Raw genomic sequence first — 25582 nt, forward strand, 5'->3', positions numbered from 1 at the left:
AGCAACTTTTTCTACTAATGGAGTTTAGTGTCTTCTTGGTAATTTACAGTGTTGGGATTTACCTGGGACCCTGAAAGGAACGGGACTTTCCCAGCCTCCCAGAGCAAGTGTCAGGAGGAGAACTTAGTAGAACTTAGTATTTGTGATATTCTGCCATCTTGGAGAGGTACGGTATCCAGATTATAGGACATGCCCACTCTGGCCTTCTTTTCTGTTCTAGTTAGATGATGTTTAAATTATTGTGGTGAGGTCTTTGTATCACCTTTTTGTGAGAGCATTTTTAAGTCCATGGAGGGCTTTATGAGGATTGGTTGAAGGGAGATGCTGAGACTTCAGGGAAATCTACTAGCTGCCTTCATGTCTTTGAAGGGTGTCATGTGATAGAGGGACTAGATATGTTTTGCTTAGTCCAGTATAGGAATGGTGGGTGGGAGTCTTACTTAGGTAGATTTAGCCTGGAAGTCAGGAAGACAACTTCTTAGCAGTGAGATCTCACCCAGAGGGAGAACTTAGCTGCTCTGGTCAGAAATGGGATCTCTTTGACTGGAAGCCTTTGTGCAAAGGTTGGATGACCGCTTGTCAGGGATGTAGTGGGTGAGATTCTCGCTGATCTAACTGGCTCCTGGAGTCCATTTCTGTCATGAGATATTGGGAAGCAGCAGTCTGGGGCTACAGTTCACCTTTCTTGCCAGGGTCTGATCCTTTTGTTTTGGTCACATAGACCTGGCCAGCGATGTTATTTGACTGGATGCCTGCTGGATTGTAGAGTGAAAGGGAAGGCAAATTTAGTAGGTGACAGTAGAAAACCCAGGGCAGCCCCCTTTTGTTCCGTTGAAACGACTCCTATTTGCTAGCCTTCAGAAAGGCATCAGAAAAGTTCAGAGGCATCAGTGCTGACAATGTCAATGTGTCTAATATATGCTTGAACGCCCCGAAGAATCCATCATTTTAATAAATAAACATCCAGGCACACTGAGTCGAAGTGTTGTTTAATATTTCCTCAAGTAATTGGAGAGAGATAAATTATTTAACTGAGAAATCAAATTAAGAAATATGCCCCGGAGTTGATGAAATGAAGCTCACCGGAGCAAACCTCTGATTGTCATCGGAAAGCCTGGGATTTAAGGAAGCCAACCTCGTTGGTGGTGGGCTGAGAGAAATCTTGGCTGTGTTGTGCCTCCGGAAGCATAGATGTTATTGTTGGTATGCCCAAAAGGGCCTGAGCATTCTTTGGGGTCCCCAAGGGTAGAGCTATCCCAGTTGGTGTTAGAGGCCAGACAGAAGTCTCAGGGAAGCAAATCTGGGTTCACTATAAGCAATCCCTTTTTTAAGAAGTGTCAGTGTCCACCAGTGGAAAGGATGGTCTTTTTGTCACTAGAGGGAGGGTCAGCAGGAGTACAGGGGGAGAGGTACGAGGATCCATAGAGCATGTTATGGAAACAGTTCATTGATTGGAAAAAAGGTTGCATTGAACAGCTGCTGAGGTCCCTTCCGACTGTGCCAATTGGTATCTGTAAAATGAGATCTCTGAGGTGCCTCCCGGTTTTAAATCTAGGATCCTTGTGTGTGACCTTCAGTAAGTCACTTATCAATAACTCCTAGTGTTACAGGGTTGCTTGAGAAGCTACAATGTCAAGTGACTTAACCCTGAGCTTGTGTGTGGCAGTTAAGGCCAGGACTTCCTGAAGCTGTGGCTGTATTGTGGCCTATAGACTACTTTTGTCACAGATATCACTGTCTTAACAAAATACCCAAGGTGATGTTCACAGCTCACATTGCTGTAGGGTTTTAAGGTTAACCAAGTGTCTTTCTTAGTCCAACCCTTCCAGTTAGGCAAGCATAGAGATTACTAAATCAGTAACCATTTTTTAGGCTCTGACTAGGTGCCAGGCCTTGTCCTAAGTGTTGGAGAGACAGATTACCCCGTCCTTGCCTTCAAGAAGGTTACATTCTGATGAGAAGAGATAGTAAGTCCATATATTCAGTGTAGCTAAGAAGAGAGCCTTTCAAAGGGAAGTATGAGCAGTTGGGGAGGAAGGGAAGCAGGAGAGGCCTCCTGTTGAAAATAGGATTTGAGCTAAATCTTGAAGGTAGTCCCAAGGCAGAGGGAGGAGGTAAGAGTATTCCAGGCATGTGGAATTCGTGGAGGCAGGAGATAGAGTAGCATGGAAGTGCTTGTCATATAAGCTATTGATTTACCCTAACCATTCAAACCTTGTAATGCTTCTCCAGATTACAGTCTTACTTCTCTGATGTTTGGCTCCCAATGCATTTTTTTTTAACTTTCTCAATGCCCTGCTTTTCTTCTAAATAAGCAGATGGCCAGTAACGTCATTTGTCCTATAATAAAGTGGCAGCTAGTATAGATTACACTTGTTTTGTGACTCTAAGGGAAATGCTATCCAACTGCAATGAAACCTGTATGGCGATATAGTATGAGTTGGCCACCCACTCACTGTCACTGATCTTAGGAAGATGGCGCGATTTTGTGCTGTCCCAACAGTTCTAAGTGGCTGCTGTGGGTTGTGTTCTCCCTAACAAATGAAGGTGGATAACTCATTAAATACCAAATGGTAATCTAAAGGAGCTATAATTACACAAGAGTGGGTGGATTACCTAGCTGTTTGCAGTACTGAGAGCTATATTTTTCCCCAAACAATTCCTGAAGAAAGCTAGGAGAGGGAGGAGAAAGGAATGAGGGAAGGAGGCAAACTTTGAATTGGCTTCTCAGAGAATGATGGAACTTTACTCCTGGGTCTTTCTGGTCTATAACCCAAGCCCAAGTATTTTGACCCACCCACTTTCCTCAAGCCATCTTGATGGGTCTCAAGATGAATGAGATAGTACCACCCAGTCAAAAGACCTGTGGCTATAGAGGAGGTTTGTCATCAGTTATCACCTCTGACCCTTCCTGACTGTAGGATATGGTGCAACTCACCTAATCTCTTTGAATCTCATTTTCCCCTTCTAGAAAATGAAGAAGTCTAGATTAGCTGGCCTTTGAGGTCCCTTCCAACTCTGATTCCTGCCCTTGAGAAGCTCAAGTCCAGTAAGGAACATGATACATAATTACAGCGCACCACCGAGGGGGACAGAATACTGGTAAGTGTCACCCAGTCTTTTGGGACAGAGGCAAAAGAGATCTTATGGGAGGACCAGTTTTCCTCAAGGCTGGTCCTTAACCCAAAGTGTGAAGTAGGTTAAGGCAGCCCCTTCTTTGGGGGCCCTGCACACCTCCCCCATTGATTTCTTTCCAGCCAGGAATTCTTACTCTGGACAGTAGCCAGCTCCCTCGTTGTCAGAACTTTATTTCTCTCATCTTATTTTCTCCCTATCCTACACTCAGTTTTTCTTCTTTTTTTTTTGATTGGGTAGCATGATTAATTTGCATAAGCATTATTCAGCCTGGCTATATTTTAAGGGGATTTTTAGAGAAAGACAATGACTTTACCTAAGGAGCAACTGAAATATGGCAATTTCAAGATCAGGCATATCACTGAGGGAGGCGCTTGGGGCCGGATGGGACCCTGTGGTCCTTCCCAAGTCTCCCTCTGTGGAGTAGAAATGTGTCTCTTGGTGAGATTCTGGACATCTGATGACATCAGAAGCATGGATGAATAGATGAGCCATTCTCCCAGTGAGGTTGAAACATTAGGTGTGTAGCCCAAATGCTAGACTGCTACTCTCCAGATAGATGTTGTGGATATGGAAAGTATGGAAAAGTTACAAGTAGAGTGAGATCACGAATCTAGGTAATGAGCCCTCTTTCTTTCTTCATTCATGTATTGTACTGGGTGCTTGGTACAGAATCTAGAAGAGAAGGAGCATATACTTATATGAAGGTTAATACAAATAGCAATTACAGTCTGGCAAGATACAGATACTTTGCTGCCAAAAGTGCTTTCCGTTGGAGTCTCTTCTTGTAATTAAACTCAGACCATCCTTCAAGATAGAACATCTTAGAAAGAACCATAAGAGGACACAGTCATTGCTTTGAGGTTGATAAAGGTTATGTAGATGAGGTATTATTTGCGTTTTGCAAGGAACTTCTTCAATATTACATAAAATAAGGCAAGCGGGTGCTCCTAGATAAATTACATTTCATTAGCCCTTTAATCTATTCTCTTTCTTGCCACATTATGAAGTCTGGTTCACCATGTCTCTTTTTGAACACGGGAGGCTTTGAACCCTTAATGCTAACAATCTCTTCACTGTTGCAGTGGCAATCCAATTGGCGGGAGGTGTGGGGGATGATTGAAAAGAGAAGAGGTAAGGAATGGACTAATAATGAAAAGACTCAAGGGAGCCATCCTTTCAGCTTTCTTTGCAAGTGTTGGGGGTAGGGTGGCCAAGAGGAATAAGGATCACCCTATGCACACAAATCTCCGAGGCTAGGGAGAGCAGGTCTTGGGGACAAATGGGAGCACATAGCCATGACCAACTGTAGGAATGATGTTCGGTGTAATCATTGCGGAAGTCATTTCTCTTTGTAACTCACTTTGTACCAGTTATTCTGAGCCCCTCACAGTAGTGAGTCTGACCCCAGTGCTTCGTGAAGAATTTAGCAGTCTTCCTTGGAAAGAGTGAGTTCCCCACCAAACAAAAGCAAAACCTAGAATTATCAAGGGTGCTGTCTTTGAGCTTTAGACTTTGGGCAAAGGGATCCTTTTCAAAATGATGTAGTGGATGGGGCACTGGACTTGGAATCAGGAAGGCATGATTCAAATCATACCCATATACTTAATATTTGGCTGTGACCCTGGACAAATCATTTAACCTCTGAACACTCAACATAACAGAGGTCCTTAGTTAAGGGCCTCTAAGCGGCAGGTAGACGTGATCTAGCTTCCCAGCCATGCAGGGCTAAGTTCAAACAAAATAATGATATTTTTCTCTTGATTCCCACTATTAAAGTTTTCTCACAAGTCAGAATTTGCACTAGACCAATACTTGAATAGAAAGGGAACTGAGTTAGATCCCAAATTGAGTTATAAGATGGACTTGGTATGGTTCACTCAATTCCTATGATTAACCACTTGCTGCCCTAGTCCTTTCATAGAGCCTCAGTTTTCTCATCTATAAAATGAAGAGAGAGGACCTGATGACTTCAAAAACCCACTTCTTAGTCTTTATCAGTGATCCTCACTGACCCCTGAGATTTCTAAGATTATCAGCTGTTTTGTGGAACAAACCCCCCTCTGGGCCTTTCTCAAAAGGTCTTTCTATTAATAAAATAAAATGTATCAGGTTACCAATGAAATCAAAAGTAAGTAACAATAAATATGTCTTTTTTCCCATCCAAATTCCTGGAATCCTAGAAATCTTTCCACATACCCCTCGGGAGTCCAAGGATGCCGGGGTGGGAATTCTTGTTTTAAGTAGTCTGTGATCCTATAAACTCAGAGTGTGAGATGAGTTCTTTCTTTGATTTTGCCTGCAATGGAAGCACCTACCATCATGGTGCTTATAGATAGGTAGCAGGAGAGAATGAGCCCAAAGTGTGTTAAGGGAAGCAGCCAGATATAGCCACAAACTCAGATAACTCACCCAAAAGGATTGTACCTCTCCATTCCCCTGGAGCAGCACTTTGGACTTTTCCAAGCTTTGAGTCCAATCTGCACCCCACCCAGTAGAGGAATACACAAAAAAATTAGAAGAGACTTTGCTATGGGAAGTTCTGTGATGACTACAGGGGCTCTTGTACAGATAAACAGCAAACCCATAGGATTGAGAAGGAGATGGTTTTGAGGTGAGGAGGCCACTTGTGGTGGGGTTCCCCTAGTTTTAACAAATAATGAGTTGATGGGAAAGTGCTTTTCTTGTTACTTGTCCCAGATGCCACAGCTCTAGGTTTGAATCTGTTAACTCATTAATGTCTGTCCCCATCCACTGTCCTCATGTCCAATGTAGAAAATGACACATCCACACTTCCTTACCCCCGTGTAATGCTTCCCCAAGAGCTCCTCTACAGGACATAGATCTAGAACCACTACTGAACCCTTTATTAACCTACAAGTTAGATCGGGAAGGCTAGCTTGTAGCTCCTTGATGTTGTGTCCAAATGACAATTTCACACTTTCATCAATGTTCCACATGAGCATAGCCCAATTCTGTGTTGGATACCTTTTTTGAGTTAATAGATTGTAACTTCCCTATTTACTTTTCACCCTTCTGTCCTCCCTTCTTCTTGCCCTGTCCCAGATCACTGAGTGATTTCCAAACTTGCTTTGTTGATATGCGGCCAGCCAAAAGTCACATGGCAAAGGCTATAGAAGACACTTAGAATCTTCAGGGGAAGAGGAAGGGACATCTACGGCTTGTATGCCAAGGCTGAGAGCTGGCCATCAGATTCTGAAAGTAGGATTTCCCTTTTAAAATAAATATCTAAGTTTGCTTTTCCTTCAAAGAATAATTTAAATAAAAATCTTTGATGCAAAAGCTTCCTGCCTTACCTTAATTGGGGAAATGAACACATCAGCATTTAGGTAGGGTTGGGGCAGAAATCAGTTGGGTTTGTGCCGAGAACCATAAGTACCAGATTCCTTGATATAGGGTTGACATCTTTCACTGTTCTGTGAGATACATAGACATTTGGACTTATAGCAGAGTTTTTATGTAATTAAACAAAAAGCCGGTGGTATTTTATTTCCAGGATTTCTCAAACCAAAAAGTGTGGTATAACCTTAAGATAGGCACTCTAGGTCCAGCTCTGCTACTGAATAGCTGTGTTAACAGGTAGATTTCTCTCTCCATGTGCCTCAGTTTCCTCATATATGGAAAAAAGTGGGTAAGTTTAGCTGACCTCTGAGGTTGTTTTTCTGGCTTTCAATCTCTGGATCCTATGATCTGTAAAAAGGGATAATCCCTGCCTTAAATCACAGAGGTGTTAGGAAGATCCTGAGAGATATGAAAGTGAAATCTGGCTGAAAAAGTCATAGGCCTGAGCCCAATGGCAGGGATTACTGGCAGCAGCTAAGGGCAGGGGCTGCATAGATTTATTCTAAAACATAAGGCAACTTTAAAATTTAATTTTCTTTTGTGGATTTCCTGATGTCCCTTGAGAGAAGAAACAACTCAGCTTGCGGTGCAGGAAGCGCTGGGCCGTGCCCATGGCCCTCCCCTTCCATCTCCCCCTCTCATCAGTTCTTTTCAGGTTGAATTTCTCTATGTCAGGTCCCATCATCAAGGAGTGGAACAGAGAAAGAAGGTGCTGCATTTCTGCATATTTGCCATTTAAATTCAGCATTTTGTTGATTTTACAGATGAGGAAACTGAGGCACACTTGTCCAGGGTAACACAGCTAATGTCTGAGGCTAGATTTAAAATCAGGAAGAGGGGGGTGACAGGTAACCCAGACTTTCTGAGAGAATCTCTGGTCTCTGTACCTTTTATCAAGTCCTTGCCCTTCTCTGGGTCTCAGTTTTCTTACCTGTAAAATGAAGAGTTTGGCTTTGATCCCACTCTCACGAAGTTGTGTCAATAGCATTGACCTAAGGAGGGCACATTGCATTGGCAGAAGCTACCTTCTTAGATGCATGTCCTTATAAGAAACTACTGAATCATTTGAATTTTCAAACATCTGTTAAACTGACACTAAGGTCCAAATTGAGACCTTTTCAGTAGATCTGGAGTATTCTCCTGTCTGAAGGAGTCTCTTGGGGTACGCAGATGAATTGTGCTGCTTCAGGTGCTTCAGCTTAATGCTCCAAGTGAAGCATTGGGCCCAGGGGATTATTTTCCAATAGAGAAGAGGTTCCCCCAAAAGCCAAGACCTTAGCTGGTCAGATGTCCCAAATAATAAAATTTCTCTCTCCTCTGTTGTCTCCTCCATCGTGGAGATCAAATCCTAGTGGGGTCCTTGTCAAGCTGCTGAGGAGCCTGACTTTGAAGTACCTCCTCTCCTAGTCTCTACCTTGGGCAAGTTCTTTATATCCTCCAGATCTCAGTTTCCCTAACTGTAGAATGGGGTGGGGAGTGGACTTGATGTTCTTTAAGATCCCTTTCACCTCTATCATTCTGAGTCCAGTTAACCAATATTTTCTAGCCAATGCTGTCTTTTGAGAACCTTCTTGGTGACTGAATTCTATTCATTGAGCTCCTTAAGACTTTTTATTTCTCTGTATGAGGCAGGAAAGGAATAATGAAACAAAAATTTTCTGCTTTCAAAGTGCATCCAGTCTTATTAGGGATCGGGGTGGGAAGAGCAACATATGCACAGATGAGGCCAGTCCAGAAAACTGTGTATTTGGCTGAGCTTTGAGTGGAAATAAGTATCAGAGGTAGAGATGGGGAAGGGAAACATTCTGGATCAGAAACAGTTCACATAAAGGCTGGGAACTAAGAATCAGGTTCCAAAAACCTTCATCTTTGGTGTGAAAGAGTAGGGAACCCATTTTGTGCAAGACTCGGAGTAAAGACATGAAGAGTATGACACAGACCCCTCCCTCGAGGGCCTGGAAAACCTATCCCTATAGGATCATAAATAACAGTATAGGGCAGTGCAGAATTCAGCAGATGGCAATGCTAAATAATGCTGGAATTTGGGGGCTGGAAATGGGACTCATTTGGAAGATCTCTCCTGGGAAGTGTTCTTGGGCTAAGTCTCCCTTGCTGGTTAGGAATTAGTGAGACCAAGAGGAAGAAGAGCACTCTAGACTAGGAGTGGGTTGGGGTGCAGAATGGCCCCGGGCAGAGTCTGGTGCCAGACAGAGTCTCCGCTCATCAGCAGAACAGTCTGGAAAAAAATGGGGCAGTCTTAAGTCATTGCATTGATTTGACATTTTTCAGCTTCAGTAGCAGACAAGTCTGCGTGCAAAGTAGAGGAGGCTCAGACTCTGCCCACACATATTGAGCTGGAGTTGATTTGGGGCCTTGCAATTGGAAACGTCCAGCGGGCAATGAAGAATGTAGGACTGGAGCACGGGAAAGAGAACAACGCTGGAGATGTCATTTTGTGAGCGAGAGTGATGGATGAGGCCATAAGACTAGATGGAGCACTTTGAGCCAAGAATCTGGCTTCTTGCAAGCATGCCAGGCGAAGGGAAATTTTGTAATTATATATTGTTCCCCTTCACATGAATAGCTCCCCTCACACACTTTCTTTTCTGGTCGCCCTGTTTTCCCTTGCCTGCCTTCGTGCCTTTACTTTAGTTTAAATTACTTTCATCAGCTCAAGGGGTAGAATCCCCCTACAAATAACCACTCTACCCCTTGAGCTGATGAAAGTAATTTAAACTAAAGTGTGGATGACTGATGGAGGCAACCTTTTAAAGAGAACTATTTGCCTTTAAAAAGAAGAGCTTCTGAAGTCAAAAGACTGTCCTATTGGTAGAGTGCATGGAAATCTCTTTTCCAGGATCCAGAATGAGTGTTAACAGTTTGGCCTTTTCCTTCAGATTTCAGCTCAGTTTAATACCCTGTTTCATCTTTCATCCCTTCTTAAACTTGTCAGTATACTATTTCCCTTGTTTACCTGAACTCAGTCGATATTAGAACACTCTATTAAAATGAATTTGACAGGTACTGGCCATGGTAGGAGATCTGTTTCTTGATTGAGGCACTGCACCTGAGGTCCTTTTATTTCCTGTATATCCTTGCCTTGGTAGAAGAGAATCTAGTTCTCCCAAAGGGCAGATGTTTAGATCCCTAGAATGTCAATGCTTGGAGAAGTCCTCTGAAGTCTCATCAATCTCCTTCAAGTTTCTCCTTGAGGCCTAGGCACTGAAAGTATCCTGGCCAACTTTATGTAACTAGTTGCATAATTGTATTCAGTTTGTCCAACTTTGTTACACCTAGTTTCATAATTATATTCAGTTTAAGCTAAACTATAAAGCTAGAGGGAGCATTAAGGCATCTGAACAAATTAAGTCCTGGAGGGAGATGAAAGCTAGAATTACCTGTGACAATATTGTGAGCCTTTGTTTTATGCTTGCTTGTTATAATTATGCTTTTAAAAAGAATGAACAATTTTCAGCATTGTTCAGTATAAATTTTGAGCCTAATTCTCCGACCGAGAGTTCATCGACCAGAATAATAACATTACTGTTAGTCACGATTTTTAAAAAGCAATCAAGCATCAATTAGTAAGCCCTCTCAGAGAAGGAAAAAAAGCCATAAAAGATTGGAAAAGAATATTATTTGGAGGGGAGAAGGACAAGACTGGGAGAGAAAAAAGACCTGTAACTTCTTTTCATATAGGGAACTCCTGGTGAAGAAATACCTTTTACCAATGCAGGTTGGCACCTTCTCTGAAACTTACAGTCTTAGAAAATTGCCGGAGGCTCTGTGAGATTAAGTGACATTCCTGGAGTCAAAGAGCCACTGCTTGTATCCAAATTAGAATCTTAACTCCAAAATGTGTTCTCTATCTTTTAGACTTCACTGCCTCTCAAAAAGAGATCATATATAGTGTCATCTTTTCCCTAATCCTGCCCTGTACCCCCCCAAAATGGCACCAGAAAGGTAACAGTGTCTGTTGCTTACTTGGTCATTGTTAGGAGATCTTCATAAATAGTCTTATACCAAAGATGTCAGACTCATGATGTCTGCAGAAACTCCCAAATTAGATTAAAATGTAATCAGGGAAATGTTTAACCAAAGAAATAAGCAAGCAGTACAATTTAAATGATGTTCATTTGTTGTCCAAGTTACTGTGCTGCTTGCCAAGTTATGTTCTTTCTTGAGTTTGACACCCTTGGTTTGCCCACACATTGAGGGTGTCCTCTATGTAAAAAGCTCGTGAGGTCCTCCCATGTACAAGTTCCCATCATTCTCATGTCCGGCTGTATTTTTCTCACTCTATGATTGGTAACTGTGTAAGACTTTGTAAGACTGAGCTCGCAAGATGTAGTTACATTTGTTCACATAGGTATGACATGAAGGAAACTGATAAGGCCTCCTAATGTGCAAAGTATATGTATTACCCAACTGATGATGCACCACTGGGACTCCTTTCCTTTGGCTCCTGTTAAAATGAACATCTCCCTGGCTCACTTTTCTCATCCATAAAATAATCAGAATGGCCTATAAGGACTCTAGATATCACAGAACACAAATTAGTTGTGCTATTGGTGCTTGTTATTGGAGGCAATTGGGGTTAAGTGACTTACCCAGAGTCACACAGTTAAGTATCTGAGGGTAGATTTGAACTCGGTGAGATGAGATTCCACAAATGGAGTAAAAGAATCTGAAGAGCGAAAAGGTCATCTGATTCAAACTCCTGAAATATTTGAGGATCAGCTATCTTTTCATTCCACCCCAAATAGTGTCTTCGGTAACTTAATCATACCCAGTTACTTAGGACTTCATCTGGCATGAGCTCAAGTCTCTTCAGCATCTTGTTCCCTCTTCCCACCTTGGACAATTTCTAAATTATCAATATATTTTCTCAAATGCAGCACCTAGAACTGAAAAGTATGTTCTGACCAGGAAAAGATGTGGTGGGATTATCAGTTAAACAGTCATAGACACTGTGCCTTGTTTAATATAGATTAATACTCCATTAAGTCTGTTGGCTATCTTACCGTATTATTGGCTGCTGTTGAGCTCTCATGGAGTCTTAAGTTTTAACCTCAGTGTAACACTGTATTCAACCCTTTTAAATTTTGTCTTTTGACTTGCCGAGAGCTTTCATTTCTAACTCCCTCATCTCATGTGTTGGCTATCCCTCTCTATGTCAGGTCATTTGTCAATCAATTTGACAAGTGGGCCATCTATGCCATTATCCAAGTCATTGATGATAATAGCCACTCCACAGGATTGTATACTGATCCTTGGATACAATCCTGAAAACCTGCTGACAGACTGACATCAAACCATTTATGAGTTCTCATTGGATCCAGCCAAGTTGTTACTGAATTCACCTAGCTGTACATTTTTTCCACAAGAATGACATTAAATACTTGGCTAAATGCTTTAAAAATTTGAATGGGGATATTAAGACACAAAGAAGTTGAGTGATTTTCCCCAAGCCATATATTTCACAGGAGAGCTGAGATTCAAACCTGGGTTCTTTGCTTCCAAATTCAGCACTCCTTTCACTATAACTAGAAGCCTAGTTAGTTTGACATGACCTGGAGTTTTTTGTCTTCTATTTTGTTTTTCTGGACTTCATTCCTTTTCATACAAACCAGTGCATTTTATTCTAATACCAAAGATCCTTTCCAATGAACATCCAGATAAATCTCTCTCCAAAGTACATTCCTAACAAATTATTCATTAGCTGTTAAAATAATATTTCTTTTATTACATACATTCTTTTGTTTTGAAAATATGATACAAGTAAAATTGGATTGGACCTGATTTTTTTTGTCAATTGCTGTGATTGACACATGTTGTTGCAATCATTGACTCTTGGTCTTTTGGCTTTTCTTTGTTGACACTGTATTGGTTCATACAAATTTTTCCCATATTTCTCTAAAGTCTTTGTACTCCTCATTCTTTAAGGTGCAGCATTATACCATTATATATCACACATACCATATGACACAGGCTTTTTTCAGCCATTCAGTCAATCAACAAAAATTTATGAGGTACCAGGTACTTTGCTAGGCAACAGAAACACAAGGCAAAAATGAAATTTTCCTTGCTTTCAAAGATCTAACAATCTATTGGGAGAAACATTTATACTTGTCAGTGCATATAATATACCAAGTAAACTAAAGGTAAATTTGTGAAGAGACACTTAATAGTGGGAGGGAGGAAGGAGTGGATAAGAAAAGGTTGCAAGTAGGAGATGGTATCCGAGATAAGCTTGGAAGGAATCTGGAGATTCTAGAACAAAAAAAAAGGGAGTAAGGAGTGCATTCTAGACTTGAGCTACAGCATGGACAGAAGTGCAAAGAGGAAAGTTTGCTGTGTCTAGAACAACCAGAAGGTCAGTTTGATTGCACTAAAGAGTCTGTCAAGATGAGCAGTGTGTATGATCACTTTATGTGTAGTGAAGTCTTTTGCTGAAAGGGAGGGGAAGAAGCCATGTTAGAGAATTAAAGAGTGAAGATTCAGAGTGGGATTCTTTCATATATGAGCTGTATCTTCTTTGCCATTTTTATTATGCTATTTTTTACTTTCAAAGTCTGAATTTTAGTTACTACATTTCAAAGTGATATAAATCTAGGGTGTCTCGTGGTATTTTATGTATTCTGTTTAGCTGCACTTTTTTCATCTCGTTCCAATACTTATGGGTAATTTTAATTTAAATTTCCTTAATTTAAAAGACTATTTAGACATTTACAATTGCTTTCTTCTGAAAGACCAATGCTTACATTTTCTCTCTGAGCTCTATCTTCCAGGAGAATTCTCTACATAGAGAACTCATGCATTCTTAAAATTTTGCTATCTTTATATTTAACACACACATTGTATATATGTAAAATATATAGTTACATATAATTTTTTTCTTGTCTCACTGCATTAACTACTGTCTCCTACATTACCTTTTTTTTTCTCTTTTTGGTAAATTCCTTAATATTTCATTTCACCCAGTTATATGTAAAAATATTTTTAACATCTGTTTTAAAAATTTTGAGTTGTAAATTTTTCCCTCCCTTCCCTCCTTCCTCCTTCATTGAGAAGGCAAACCATTTGATGTGGGTTATCTTAGTAGTCATGTTGTGTAAAAAAATAAAACACAGACTAAAGAAAAAGAAAGGGATTTTTAAAAAAATACTCTTTGGCTTGCATTTAGACTCTGAGTTCTTTCTCTGTGAATAAATAGCATTTTTCATTATAATTACTTCAGAATTTTCTCGAATTAATGTGGCTGAATATAGCCAAGTTATTCATAGTTGATCATCACACCATATTATTATTACTGTGAACAATGTTCTCCTGGTTCTACTCATGTTACTTGGTATCAGTTCATGTGAGTCTTTCAGGTTTTTCTGAGAGCATCTTGCTCTCTGAAATTGATGAACATTCCCTAAATTTCCAATTCTTTGCTACCACTGAAAGAGCTGTTATAAATATTTTTGTACATAATAAGTCCTTTTCTTTCTTGCTTTTTTCTACTTGGGATACAGACCTTCTAGTGATTTTGCTAGGTTAAAAAGTAAGCATGGTTTTATGGCCCTCTGGACATAGTTCCAAATTGATTGGATCAATTCACAACTCCATTCACAGCACATTAGCGTCTCAATTTTCCCATATCTCCTCCAAGACTTGTCCTTTTCTTTTTCTGTCATATTAGCCTATCTGATATATGTGAGGTGGTGCCTCCGAATTGTTATAATTTGTATTTTTCTAATCAATAGTGAGTTCAAATATTTTTTCACATGGTTGTAGATAGCTTTGATTACTTCATCTAAAAATTGCCTGTTCATATCCTTTGTCCATTTATCAAACAGTTCTTTTTATAAATTTTATTCAGTTCTCTATATGCCTGAGAAATAAGGCTTTTATTAAAGAGAAACTTATTGTAAACATTTTTTCATAGTTATGATTACTCATTGTGCATTTCCTTCCATCCTTTTCCCTTCATGTTTTCTTTCTTTCTCTTTGTTTTCACCCTGTCCTTTCTCAAAAGTGTTTTGTTTCTGACCACCCCCTTCCTCAAAATACTTTTCCTTCCATCACCACTTCCCTCCTACTTTCCTGTAGAGTAAGATAGATTTCTATACCCAATTGAGAGTGTATGTTATTTCCTCTTTGAGCCAATTCCGATGAGATTAAGTTTCAAGAAGCAATCCCCTCCTTTCCCATTTCCTCCTCCACTGTTTATATGAGGTAATTTATCCCATTCTACTTTTCTCTTCTCTCTTCTCCAACTACATTCCTCTTTCTCACCCCTTAAATTTATTTATTTATTTATTTTTTACAAAATCATCCCATCATATTCAACTCATAGCTTTTACTTTCAGCCAATTCTGCTTTTTAAGAAGTTTTTCTCTTCACTTAAGAAGTTTGCATCTTTTTTTACTATTTGGCCTATTCTGATCTTTAAGGTGTTATTTTCTTCAGGTTTTTTTTTGTGTGTGTGTGCCTCCCTTGCCAAGCTGTTGACTCTTTTTTTTCATGATTTTCTTGCATCACTCTCATTTCTTTTCTGATTTTTTTCTCTCCCTCCCTTATTTAATTCTGAAAATCTTTTTTTAGCTCTTTCAGGAATTCTTCTTTGGGCTTGATATTAATTCACATTTTTTAAGGCTTTTGAGGTGATGTAGCAGTTTTGGCTTTGCTGTGTTCTCAGTTTGTGTTTTGATCTTTCCTGTCACATGGTAATTTTCTATAATCAGGATTTTTTTTCTGTCATCTACTTATTTTCCAGTTTATTCTTAACTTTTAACTCTGTGTTAAAGTGAATAGAGCCACCATCCCAAGCTTTAGGTTTTTTGTGCAGTTGTTTTCAGAGCTAGTTCTGGGGATTCTATAAGTTTTCAGTTCTTCCAAGGTGGTATGATCTAAGGATACTTGCGTTTATTACTCTGCTGAGCCATGTTTTGGTCTGTGAGCAACCCCAAGCACTCTTCCCCTCTGGAAATGTGACCAAGGAAGGTCTCTCTCTGAAACTAACAGCATTGCTGTGCTAGTGCCCCTCCTTACCCTGGGACCTGGATCTTCATATGGGCAACAGAGTCCTGAATTCAGGGCCATTAATGGGACCCTTGTAATCCCTTTGTAACCAGTTGTGTGACTCCCTTACTCTCTGTGGGCTGAGAGCTCCAAAATGAAGCAAGTGCTACTCATTCAGTCAGGCTCCGGGACTGGCTGTGGAGGAAGAGAAAAGGACAGGCCTTGGCCTGAATCAGGTCAAGATGTGCTTTGCTCTCACCCTAATGAGGCAAAGCTTTTAATTATCCTGGATTGGAAAATTGTTTTAAGGCCTTCCTTTTGTGGGTTCCATTGCTACAGAATTCATTTTGAATTTTAAAATTTCAAGTGGAATTTGGGAGAGCTCGGGTGCTTTGCCTCTGCCATCTTGACTCTGTTTACATTATCTTTTTCAAAAGGAGTACTGTGTTCAAGTTCTCTAGTTTCTGTTCTGAGCCATCAGTTCTCCTTTTAAGCTTTCTGTTTTAGAAAATCTGATTTCACTCCTTATTTCTTATTTGAATTTTTTACTGTGATGTCAGTATTTGTGGCTAATTTATTCTCTTTTTTGGGGTTTCTAATTGTAGTTATTATAGCTTATTCTCCTATGGAAATTTTTCTTTGCATTATTGTACCCCCTCTAATATTGCCCCCCTTTTTCTGTTTTGTGGTAGGTAATGAAATGAATTAAAGCCTAGCTATAACATCTTACTCAACAACCTTGCCAGAAGTTCTGTTGCTTTGTTATTTTAAGACAGTAGTTCTTAATGAAGTCGTGCTAGCCCTTTGTGATCTCTCATTTCTTTTCTAGTTGTTTTCTAATGATCCCTTTAATAATATATTCTAGAATTTTGCTGGAAATTGAAGTCAAGTTCATTAGCCTGTATTTTGCAGTTTCCATTCTCTTTATTTTTTTTTTTTAATTGAAATAACATTTGCTCTTCTCTAAAATCTGTAGGACCTTGCCTGTTCTTTATTAACCACTCTGAAAAGAAAACAAAGTCAAATTTGGGCAAAAAAGCTGTTAATGAAAATCTTTTGATTGAATTTGCTTTTTTCCCCCTATTGTCTAACTCTGTTTTTTTTTTTTTTTAATGGAATGTTTTTCTTTTAAATATTGCTTTGCCAGGGAAAGTATTTTTGGGGATGAGGTTATTGAGTAGGATTTCTGGTAGAGTTAGTCAAGTGTACCTTTACCTCTTTGCCACCTACTTCATTCCACCCCCTTCTCTTCCTTGTTCTCCACATGACCAGTGTGCCTCATGCTTCCCAGTGGCTCCCATGCTGCTACTCTGGTACCCTACCTGGATTCAGCCTCTTAATACAGTACAGAAATTCTCCTATTTCACTGTTTTTAATCTAGGTTATTGTACAGAGATGAACATTTAGAATCACATAAGTAGGATTTGTTTGTATTGCCTAGTCTAGATCCCTCATTTTAAAGTGGAGGAAATAGAAGCTCAAGTTGGATGCAGTTCTTCTCAGACTAAGATTTAAACAGAGTTAGGGGGAACAGTTGGCACTTTTAATTCTTAATGACTGAGTCATGATTGTTTAGTTGTTTTCAGTAGTATCCAACTCTTTTTGAACTCATTTGGAGTTTTCTAGGAGGAGATACTGGAGTGATTTGCCATTTCCTTCTCCAGAGGAGGAAACTGAGGCCCACAGACTGACCAGAGTCATATATATAGCTAGTGAGTTTCTGAGATTGAATTTCAATTTGGTTCTTCCTAACTCTGGGACTAGCACACTATCCACTGTACCATCTAGTTGCTCTTAAACTAAGAACTGAGGGACAACATAAGATAACTTGACTGCAGGGCCCAGAGTTAGGGGCTTTGTGGGTTTGAAGGGAGATATGTGAGTAATCTTGGCAAAGATCAATTAACTTCTATGAAGCTCAGTTACCTAAACTCTAAAGGAAGTGTGATAATGATCCTTGTACTTCCTCCTTTACAAAGTGATCATGTGAATCAACTTAGGATAACAGTTTGTAAACAATCCAAAGCAATGTAAAAATCAAAGCTGAATGTTCTTTTGTTGTTGTAAGCCTAACTTGTCTCTTTAGAGTCTGTTTGGTGAAGAAAACAATGTTGATGACAATCATCCAGAGCATTCTTATTGAGCACCGATTGCCATGGCAGTTGTATCAGTGTGCCTCACCATCAGATAGTATGTACCTGAGCAATAATATTTCAGAGAGGTGCAGCATCCGTACCTATTGTTTCATTGGTGTAGAATTATCTAATACAAGGGAAGAATTTCTGTAGTCTGGCAACTAAACGCCTCAATGGCTGGGCTGGCGTGCTGGACTTACTTACATGGGATCTCACTATCAATATGTGTCTGAGATGAGCTTGAAATGTGATCAGTCTCAAAAACCAGCTGCCCATCTCTGCCAACATGGCCCCTATATATTTATTTATATATTATATTATATATTATTTATATATTAGAAAATATTTCTTTTATATATGTATAGAAAAATAATTATATAGTATAAAAATATCTATTATATATGTATAGAAAAGAATTCTAAGAAAATTTTTCTTTTACATGTATATAGAAAAATAATCATTAGAAAATATTTCTTTTATATATGTATATGAAATAATTATATATTAGAAAATATTTCTTCTATATATGTATAGAAAAATATAATAAAAATGGTATTTATTAGGTATGCATTGAAAAATAATATTTATCATATATGTATATGAAATATGTATGAGAAAAATGTTTTTATATGTGTATAGGAAATAATTAGATAATAGAAAAATGTTTCTTTGAAAGATGTGTAGAAAATTATATTATTATAAAAATAATATCATATATGTATATATAGTAATTTTATACTAGAAAAATTACATTTCTTTTATATATGTACACAAAATTATTATTTATTAGAAAATAGTTCTTTTCCAGATGTATAGCAAAACAATTACATTTACATTTTAGAAACTCATATGTATTATTTACAGAAACATGATTCCATATTAATATATTATCAAAGTAATATGTATTTTATGTATGCAGAGACTAATAAATATAATTTATACATGTAAAATTATTTATTTTTGAAAATAATATTTATTTTAGACAGAGAGAAAATAATTGTATATTGTGCATTTGACAAAGAATAATTCTGTGATTTTAAATCATCACAATCCCCTCCCATTTCCATATTGCTTTGAAAAAGCAGTTCTTAACCAGGGATCTCTGACTTGTTTTTTTTCTCCCTTTTTTCATAATTATTTCCTTATAATTATTTTTTCTGGGTTGTGAGAAGGGATCCTTAGGTTTCATCAGACTTCCAAAAGGGTCCTGGAAATAAATTCCAACTATACCAAAGCCCAATTTTAAGCTTTTCAAAGCTCTTTCCTCACTTGAATGTGGAAGGGAGGTTGTGGGAAAATAGCCTCATGTTTCAAATGGGGAAAGCAAGGATTATTTCTGACAAAGCTCATATTCACTGATCGATCTTGAAAATGTTTTGTTCTTCTGCAAAAAGGAATGTCAGTATTAGAGAGACAACTTTTGTACCCAGAACTTGGAGGGGAGTAGATTTCCTTGGCAAATAGTTTCTTTAAAGCATTTATATATGAAAGAGTGACAGCTTGATGATTCACAAAGGGTTATGTAATTTCTTTGGCAATGAGGGAATTATGCCTGATGATCAGTAATTTAACCTTCTCAGTGTCTAGCAGAGCTGGACCATCTCAAGTGCCTCATGAGGCATTTTGTACAAAGGGTCACATTCATTAATATGTCCTTTAACGGAGATGGGTAATCATGTACTTAGGATCAAGCATAAGAGCATGCTAATTTCACATTTAGGTTCTATCTCTAAGTGTCTTTCTGTTTCATGCCAGTGAAGCATATAGAATAAAAATTAGGCTTTGAATACCTGGGTTCCCCGTTCACCCAGCTAACCTGGGCCCTATCTTGAAGTAGAAATGGAGGAATGGGGATCTGGCGTTCATTTTTGATTGAGACCTTTGGGGAATTCATGGTAATTTGTGGGATCCTACTGTTAAGGAAACGGGGATGAATTATTGAGGTGTTTTCTTCCTTTCCCTCTTTGCTACTACCTTAAGCCTACTGTCCTAAGGATTAAAAAGGGTGATGATTCCAGTCAGTGATACTGACTTCTAGATCATAACAGAGACAGACCTGGGAACCACTGTAATGGTCTAAAGCTAGGCTTATGCATTTGGAACAGTATATGTATTTTGTGTTTTGTGTGTGTGTGTGTGTGTGTGTGTGTGTGTGTGTGTGTGTGTGTGTATATATATATATACATATATATATATATATACATGTACATATATTAAAAAAGGGAACATCCTTTGTATTAAGGATGAGGGAACTGGGACTCTTACAGGCAAAAAAGCTTGCTTGTCCGAGCTCACATAACAAAAGACAGAAGTGAGTTTTGAATCTGGATCTTTAGGTTTAACAACTTTTGGTCTTTGATCACAGGGTTTTGGATCCCCTATACCAAGCACACAATGGACTCTGCTGGTTGCCTGAATGTTTACATGGAGACATTTCTAGGCCAAGATTTCTTAAGATTCTGTGTGTTTTGGACTCCTCTGCTAATCTGAGAAAGCTTATAGATCTCTTCTCAGAATGATGTTTTACAGTGTATAAGATTACCAGATCCAGCATTACAGAGGAAATCATTTTTTACCGAAATATATTTAAAATAATATTTCTATAATTTCTTACATTAAAATATATCTATACTGTCATAATTTGCTATTTGTTGTCATTCATTTTGAATCCTCCCCAATGTTCTGCTGGGCACATTATAATGTACCCTCTTGTTTTGTTTCATTTTGTATTGTATTGCTTTTCTGTTTTTCTTTTTATTTATTCTGTTTCTTCAAATAAAATAAATTTGGAAAAAAATTAATGCTACATAAAGTTTCCAAAGCCAAAAAATCTCTCAATAAAAAGAATATTTCTTTAAAAACCAGCTCATGGATCCCAGGTTAAGAACCCCAATCAAGTCTAAAGCTCTTATTTTAGGGTCTGAGGGCTGATTTGTGCTTGGGTCTTCCAGGCTCCAAGTCTTGCAGACTATGTACTGTAGGTTGCCTCTCAGGTTGCTTGGAGCTCTTCTCTAAAGAATTAAGTCCCTTCCCTTCTCCTGACATAACTTTGTTGAGATCTGACCATCCCTGGTCCATTTGGGCTGGAAGTTTGGTGACATATAAATGTGACTCTCTTTCCCCTTCTGCATTCCCTGTGCTCTCATGATGTTCAGATTTCTCCAGTGTTTTTAATTATTTGTAATCACATGAACATTTCTGTGTTTACCCATGTTTACAGTTTCCTAGATTAATTTAAATGGCATTTTAAAATCAGTTCTCCAAATTGATGCCTAATTTATGTTTTCTCTGTTCTTTGTGAGTTGGCGTAATTTACCTGTGATTAAGCAAAGCTTCAATCAACCCTAACCCTGGGATGTGCTCGCTTCTTAGGGGTCCTCCAAGAGGAGATAAAGGGCCTTCCCTTCAAGGAGCTTCCAGGCTATGAGTCAGATTGAAAATGGTCTGTAGATGTAATTAAGTATCTGTATGTCTGATAGTGATGTAGCAGTCCTTTGAAAAAGTCTTTCCATTCTGAAATTAGATAAAAGTCATCTTCCCTTCAGGAAGCTTCTAGGATGATGGTCAAGGACTAAAAATTATCTGTATACCTAGAATATCAAACAATTCTTTGAATGGGAGCAAGGAAAGTCTTGCATAGAGTGCAGTAGGCAGTGCCCTAGATGCCAGATTCTAGTGTTGGCTCAGCTCCTAAGTTGCTAGTGTGATCTTGGACAAGTCACTCCCTTGCCTTCAGACTTCAGCTTCTACTCAGTGAAAAAGATGGACTAAATGTCCAGTTGCAGTCAGCTCTTCCCTCCAGGCTTACATTGGTGGTGCTGTGAAAGGAACTCTGACTATGGAAGCAGCTACCCTGTTTCTCACCCTGGGTCTCCTAGTAGGTGACAGTTACCTCAAGCACTTAGCTTAGTCAGTCACTTGGTCAATAAACATGGATTAAGTATCTGCTGTGTGCCCCACACAGCTCAAAGCACTGTTTGCTGTTGACATTGAGGTAGAACTCTAAATTTGGCCAAGCAGTTTGCTCTCAGGGTCTTGTTGAAGCCTTTCAATGTTCCTAAGATGTAGGTATTTTACACATCGTTTTGTTTTTGAGGGACGAGAGCCCAATTTGTCATCTTATGCCCGTAGGAATGCATAAAAAATCCTTCTGCTAGTTAAGATGCACAACTGATCTGAAATTTCTGTTCTTCAAATTAGGCTGGTTAGATGAGTGATTATAGAAGGAGGCAGGGAACCTAGTGGATCTGCTAGATATGATGGCATGAAATATAGACCAAAGGACTTCATCTTAGATTTTGTTACAAACATCAAAGGGTTATCAGTTTATTAAACAATGTGGATTTTAATCCAGTGCAAAGAGGGAACTTTTCAGTCATTCTGTCATTTTTTTTCAGTCATGGCTGAGTCTTGGTGACCCAATTTGTGTTTTCCTGGCAAAGATACTGAAGTGGTGTGCCATTTCCTTCTCTAGCTCATTTTACAGATGAGGAAACTGAGGCAAGTATGACAAAATGGCTTGTCTAGAGTCCAACTGCTACTAAGTGTCTGAGGCCAGGTTGGAACTCATGAAGATGACTCCAGGCCCAGCACTTTGTCTATTGTAGTACCCCTTGCTGAATTTAGAGACCCTCTAATCTCATTGCCAGTATTATATATGAGAAACTGAAACTTGGAGAGATTGTGACTTTCCTGTGATCAAACATGATGGGACTTGAACTGGTGACATAATGTTTCTAAGGCCAGCTCTCTTTCTCTTCTGTCCAGTGAGGGTGTTCAGATGAGAGCCTCTGAGGTCCTGTTGTTTTGCTTTAGATCATCATAATCACCCTAAAAATTGTTGTACCTTTCCTGAACTTTTGAGTGGAAATCTAGTGGTTAGAGCCCTGAACCTAGAGTTGGTCCTCAAATGGTCTCCTGCTTCAGAATCCTATTGGTTGGATTGTTTTGGTTCCTTAAACTATAGCTTATATCATCCTAATATCCATCCTAACCTATTCTTGGGAGCAAACAGCAGCTTCTCAAAAGGCTGCTTTTTCCTCCTTTTTTCTCTGTAGCAGGTTTGACAATATAAGGACAGAGGGGGGCAAGCTGAGGCAAGGCTTGCCTCGAGTCCTTCTGACAGAAATATCCAGATGACTGTCTGTCTTTCGATAATCTAGATAATTACCTCCAATCTTCCACTTCACTTTAATGGCGGTGACGGCCGGCCCATCAGAACAATTCAGACACATTTCAAGGGGTGGGGGGTTGGGGAGAGAAGGCAGGCATACAGAATGAGCAAGAACTGAAGGTCTGCAAGCAGCTCTCATGTGACAGCTTCTCCCAAGAACCACTGAAAAAGGAGGAAAAAAGGAAAAGGGGTGAAAAAGCCCATTGCACACAGTTTTATTGAGTAAATGATGTTTGCTTTTCCATTTTGGGGGATTTCAGCCCTGGTACAACAGAAAGCTTGCTTGGAGCGAGATCCAGGGTAAGACTTAACTGGGAAAAATGAAAAAATGTGATCAAGGCAGAGCCATCTGTGGTAATTAAATGGTGATTTCAGGCTTGTACCAAAAACACACTTAATAAGAAATTAAGAGCTAAAGGGAAGATGATTTCAAAGGGATTTGAATACTGAAAGAAAATAGCTTCATGTTCACAGATAAAATTATCTGATGATTTGCTTTTAATTCTCTTGGAGCAGGATGTCATTAGTGGAACTGGGAAGCTTTAAGAAGAGAAAAAAAATGAACTGGCTTGAAGCCTTTACTTGGACTTCATTAAGGCTGTTTTTAAGAAAAAGAATATTAATCCCTCTCCTTCCCAAAAGACATCACTGACTTAGGGTTAAAAAACAGAAACTGAAAAATGAAGGCATCTCATGTGTTTTCATCTTATTTAGAATACCCATTTTGCCAAAAACATTTTCTGCATCTCACAATAAAAATGAGAGTGCCAACTGTGACCTTTTTAAAAATTTAATTTTATTTTTCCACAATGTTTTATTGATGCTCTTTTTTTAAATATTGCTGTTACTTCTCAATAAGTACCCGCCTCTACAGAACCCTTTCCTGTTACAGAGTAGACTTAAGCCAAATAAATCAACCCCTTGGCCAGACCTGACAGTGTGTATGCCTCATTCCCTGCCTTTTGTCCATCACCACCTCCCTGCTCATAGGTAGGAGAATTGCTCGTCACCATCATGATTCAGCCCCAAAAGGTCAATTGAATATTGCATTGATTGGACTTCTGAAGGCTTTCACAGTTATTTTTTTTTCCCTTCACATCCCTGTAATCCCCATTGATATTGTTGAGAAGAGAGGCTAGTGTGGTGGTTAGAGCACTGGACTGAAAGATATGCTTTTGCCTCTTGGTAACCGTGTGATTCTGGCCAAGTACCTTGACCTCTCTGAGTCTTAGATCCCCTATGATATTAAAAATGAGGAAAGCCTTGTCTAGACCCTAAAGTAAGAATATGAACATGAATTATTGTTTATCATTTCCTGTCTTTCGAAGAGAAAATGGCAACTCAGAGCAGGTAGATTCAGGAAAAATCTCCAGAGGATTCTAAATAATGACCATGGAAGGGATTTTAATACTGAATTGCTCCAACCCCCAAGTGGCTGGAAGATGGTGCTAATTAGATCACTGAGAAATAGTTCCCTGGTACACACATTTAAAAAAAATCCCATTTTATTGATATCTTTTGTTTTTTGGTCCATCCCATAAGAAGGCAAGCTTCATTTGAGTAGTAATTGTGTGTGTGTGTGTGTGTGTATGTGTGTGTGTGTGTGTGTGTGCGCACGCGCACATGTGCAGGCCCGCATATAGCACCTAGTAGTGTCTGGCAACATGATAATGCTTGTTTGATTTCAGAATATGTCTTTCACCTTTCTGCCTAGGGTGCTATTCCATGTGAGAAACTTGTAGAAGAAATTGTAAAAATTCAACAAAATCAAAGAAAACATTGACCAAGTCTGACAGTATGTTTACTATTCCAGTGAATCTCTAGTTTTCCCAATTCTGCAGAAAGGAGGTGTTTTCTCACCTCTGCTCCTTGTTGCTCAATGACCTCTTAGTCATTTTAATCATGCCCAGATCAGTTGGTTTTTCTCTTTATTTTGACATTATTCCAGTTGCCGTGTGTACTATTTCCCTGCTTATCATTACTACCCTGTGACTCAGGTCACAAAGTCTTCCAGCGTTTCTCTAAACCCATCTTTTTTGTTTGTTTCAGTATAACAATCTTCTCTTATGTGCATGTTTTACAGTTTAGCCATTCTCCAATTTGATGGACTGTCCTTTCTTTCCAAAACAAAAAGTTAAATTATAAATACTTAGGTATGCATAGGAACTTTCTTTTTGACTTTGACCTGCTTGGGGTATATATTATACTGGGATTTCTAGGGCAAAGGCATGGAGGTTTGCATCATTCAGCAATGGTTGCTTTTCAGAATGGTTGGAGCAAGACATGGCAACATCAACATTGTAATAGTCTCCTTTCCAAAAGCCAGTGGGCCCTTCTCTAAAGCCTCAAGGTATAAAAAATCTAGTTGACTTAGAATTCCCCTGAGCCATGATCTGCTGGGGAGTTGGGGGCAGCCTGGGAAGGGGGGAAGTGGGGAGAACATGACTTACTAATCTATGCCAAAAACCAACTAAACCTGAATCCTGAGACTTAAGGCTCTCGGTCTGCTATCCAGAACCCATCATTATCACTGAGCAACTAAGCCCAAGTGGATAGTGGGGTTCTTCTTCCTGCTGCCTCATTCATTCCTCATACCTTTTTGTTCTTTTATCCTCATAAAAAGCATTGAAGGGGAAATTAAGGTGGTACTTCCCAGTGTCATTTTATTCTGAGCCCCACATGTCCCTAGGGATGAACTTAAGTGCTCAAGACTTTCCAGCAGTAGGCCTAGTTCATAAAAGCCAAGTTTTGTACTTTGTTGAGGCAC

At 39.1% G+C, this 25582-nt stretch overlaps 1 protein-coding gene across 3 annotated transcripts in view; it reads left to right on the forward strand.

The window, feature by feature from the left end:
- LOC141548231 (uncharacterized) overlaps nucleotides 1-25582 on the forward strand; it is a 307738-nt gene that overhangs the window by 17926 nt on the left and 264230 nt on the right. For all 3 annotated transcript variants that reach the window (XR_012483850.1, XM_074276971.1, XM_074276972.1), the window contains exon 6: nucleotides 2972-3102. The gene's annotated coding sequence lies outside the window, so the exon portion shown is untranslated. The remainder of the gene's footprint in view (nucleotides 1-2971; nucleotides 3103-25582) is intronic.

This window comes from Sminthopsis crassicaudata, chromosome X (genome assembly GCF_048593235.1).
Source record: "Sminthopsis crassicaudata isolate SCR6 chromosome X, ASM4859323v1, whole genome shotgun sequence".
NCBI lineage: Eukaryota > Metazoa > Chordata > Mammalia > Dasyuromorphia > Dasyuridae > Sminthopsis > Sminthopsis crassicaudata.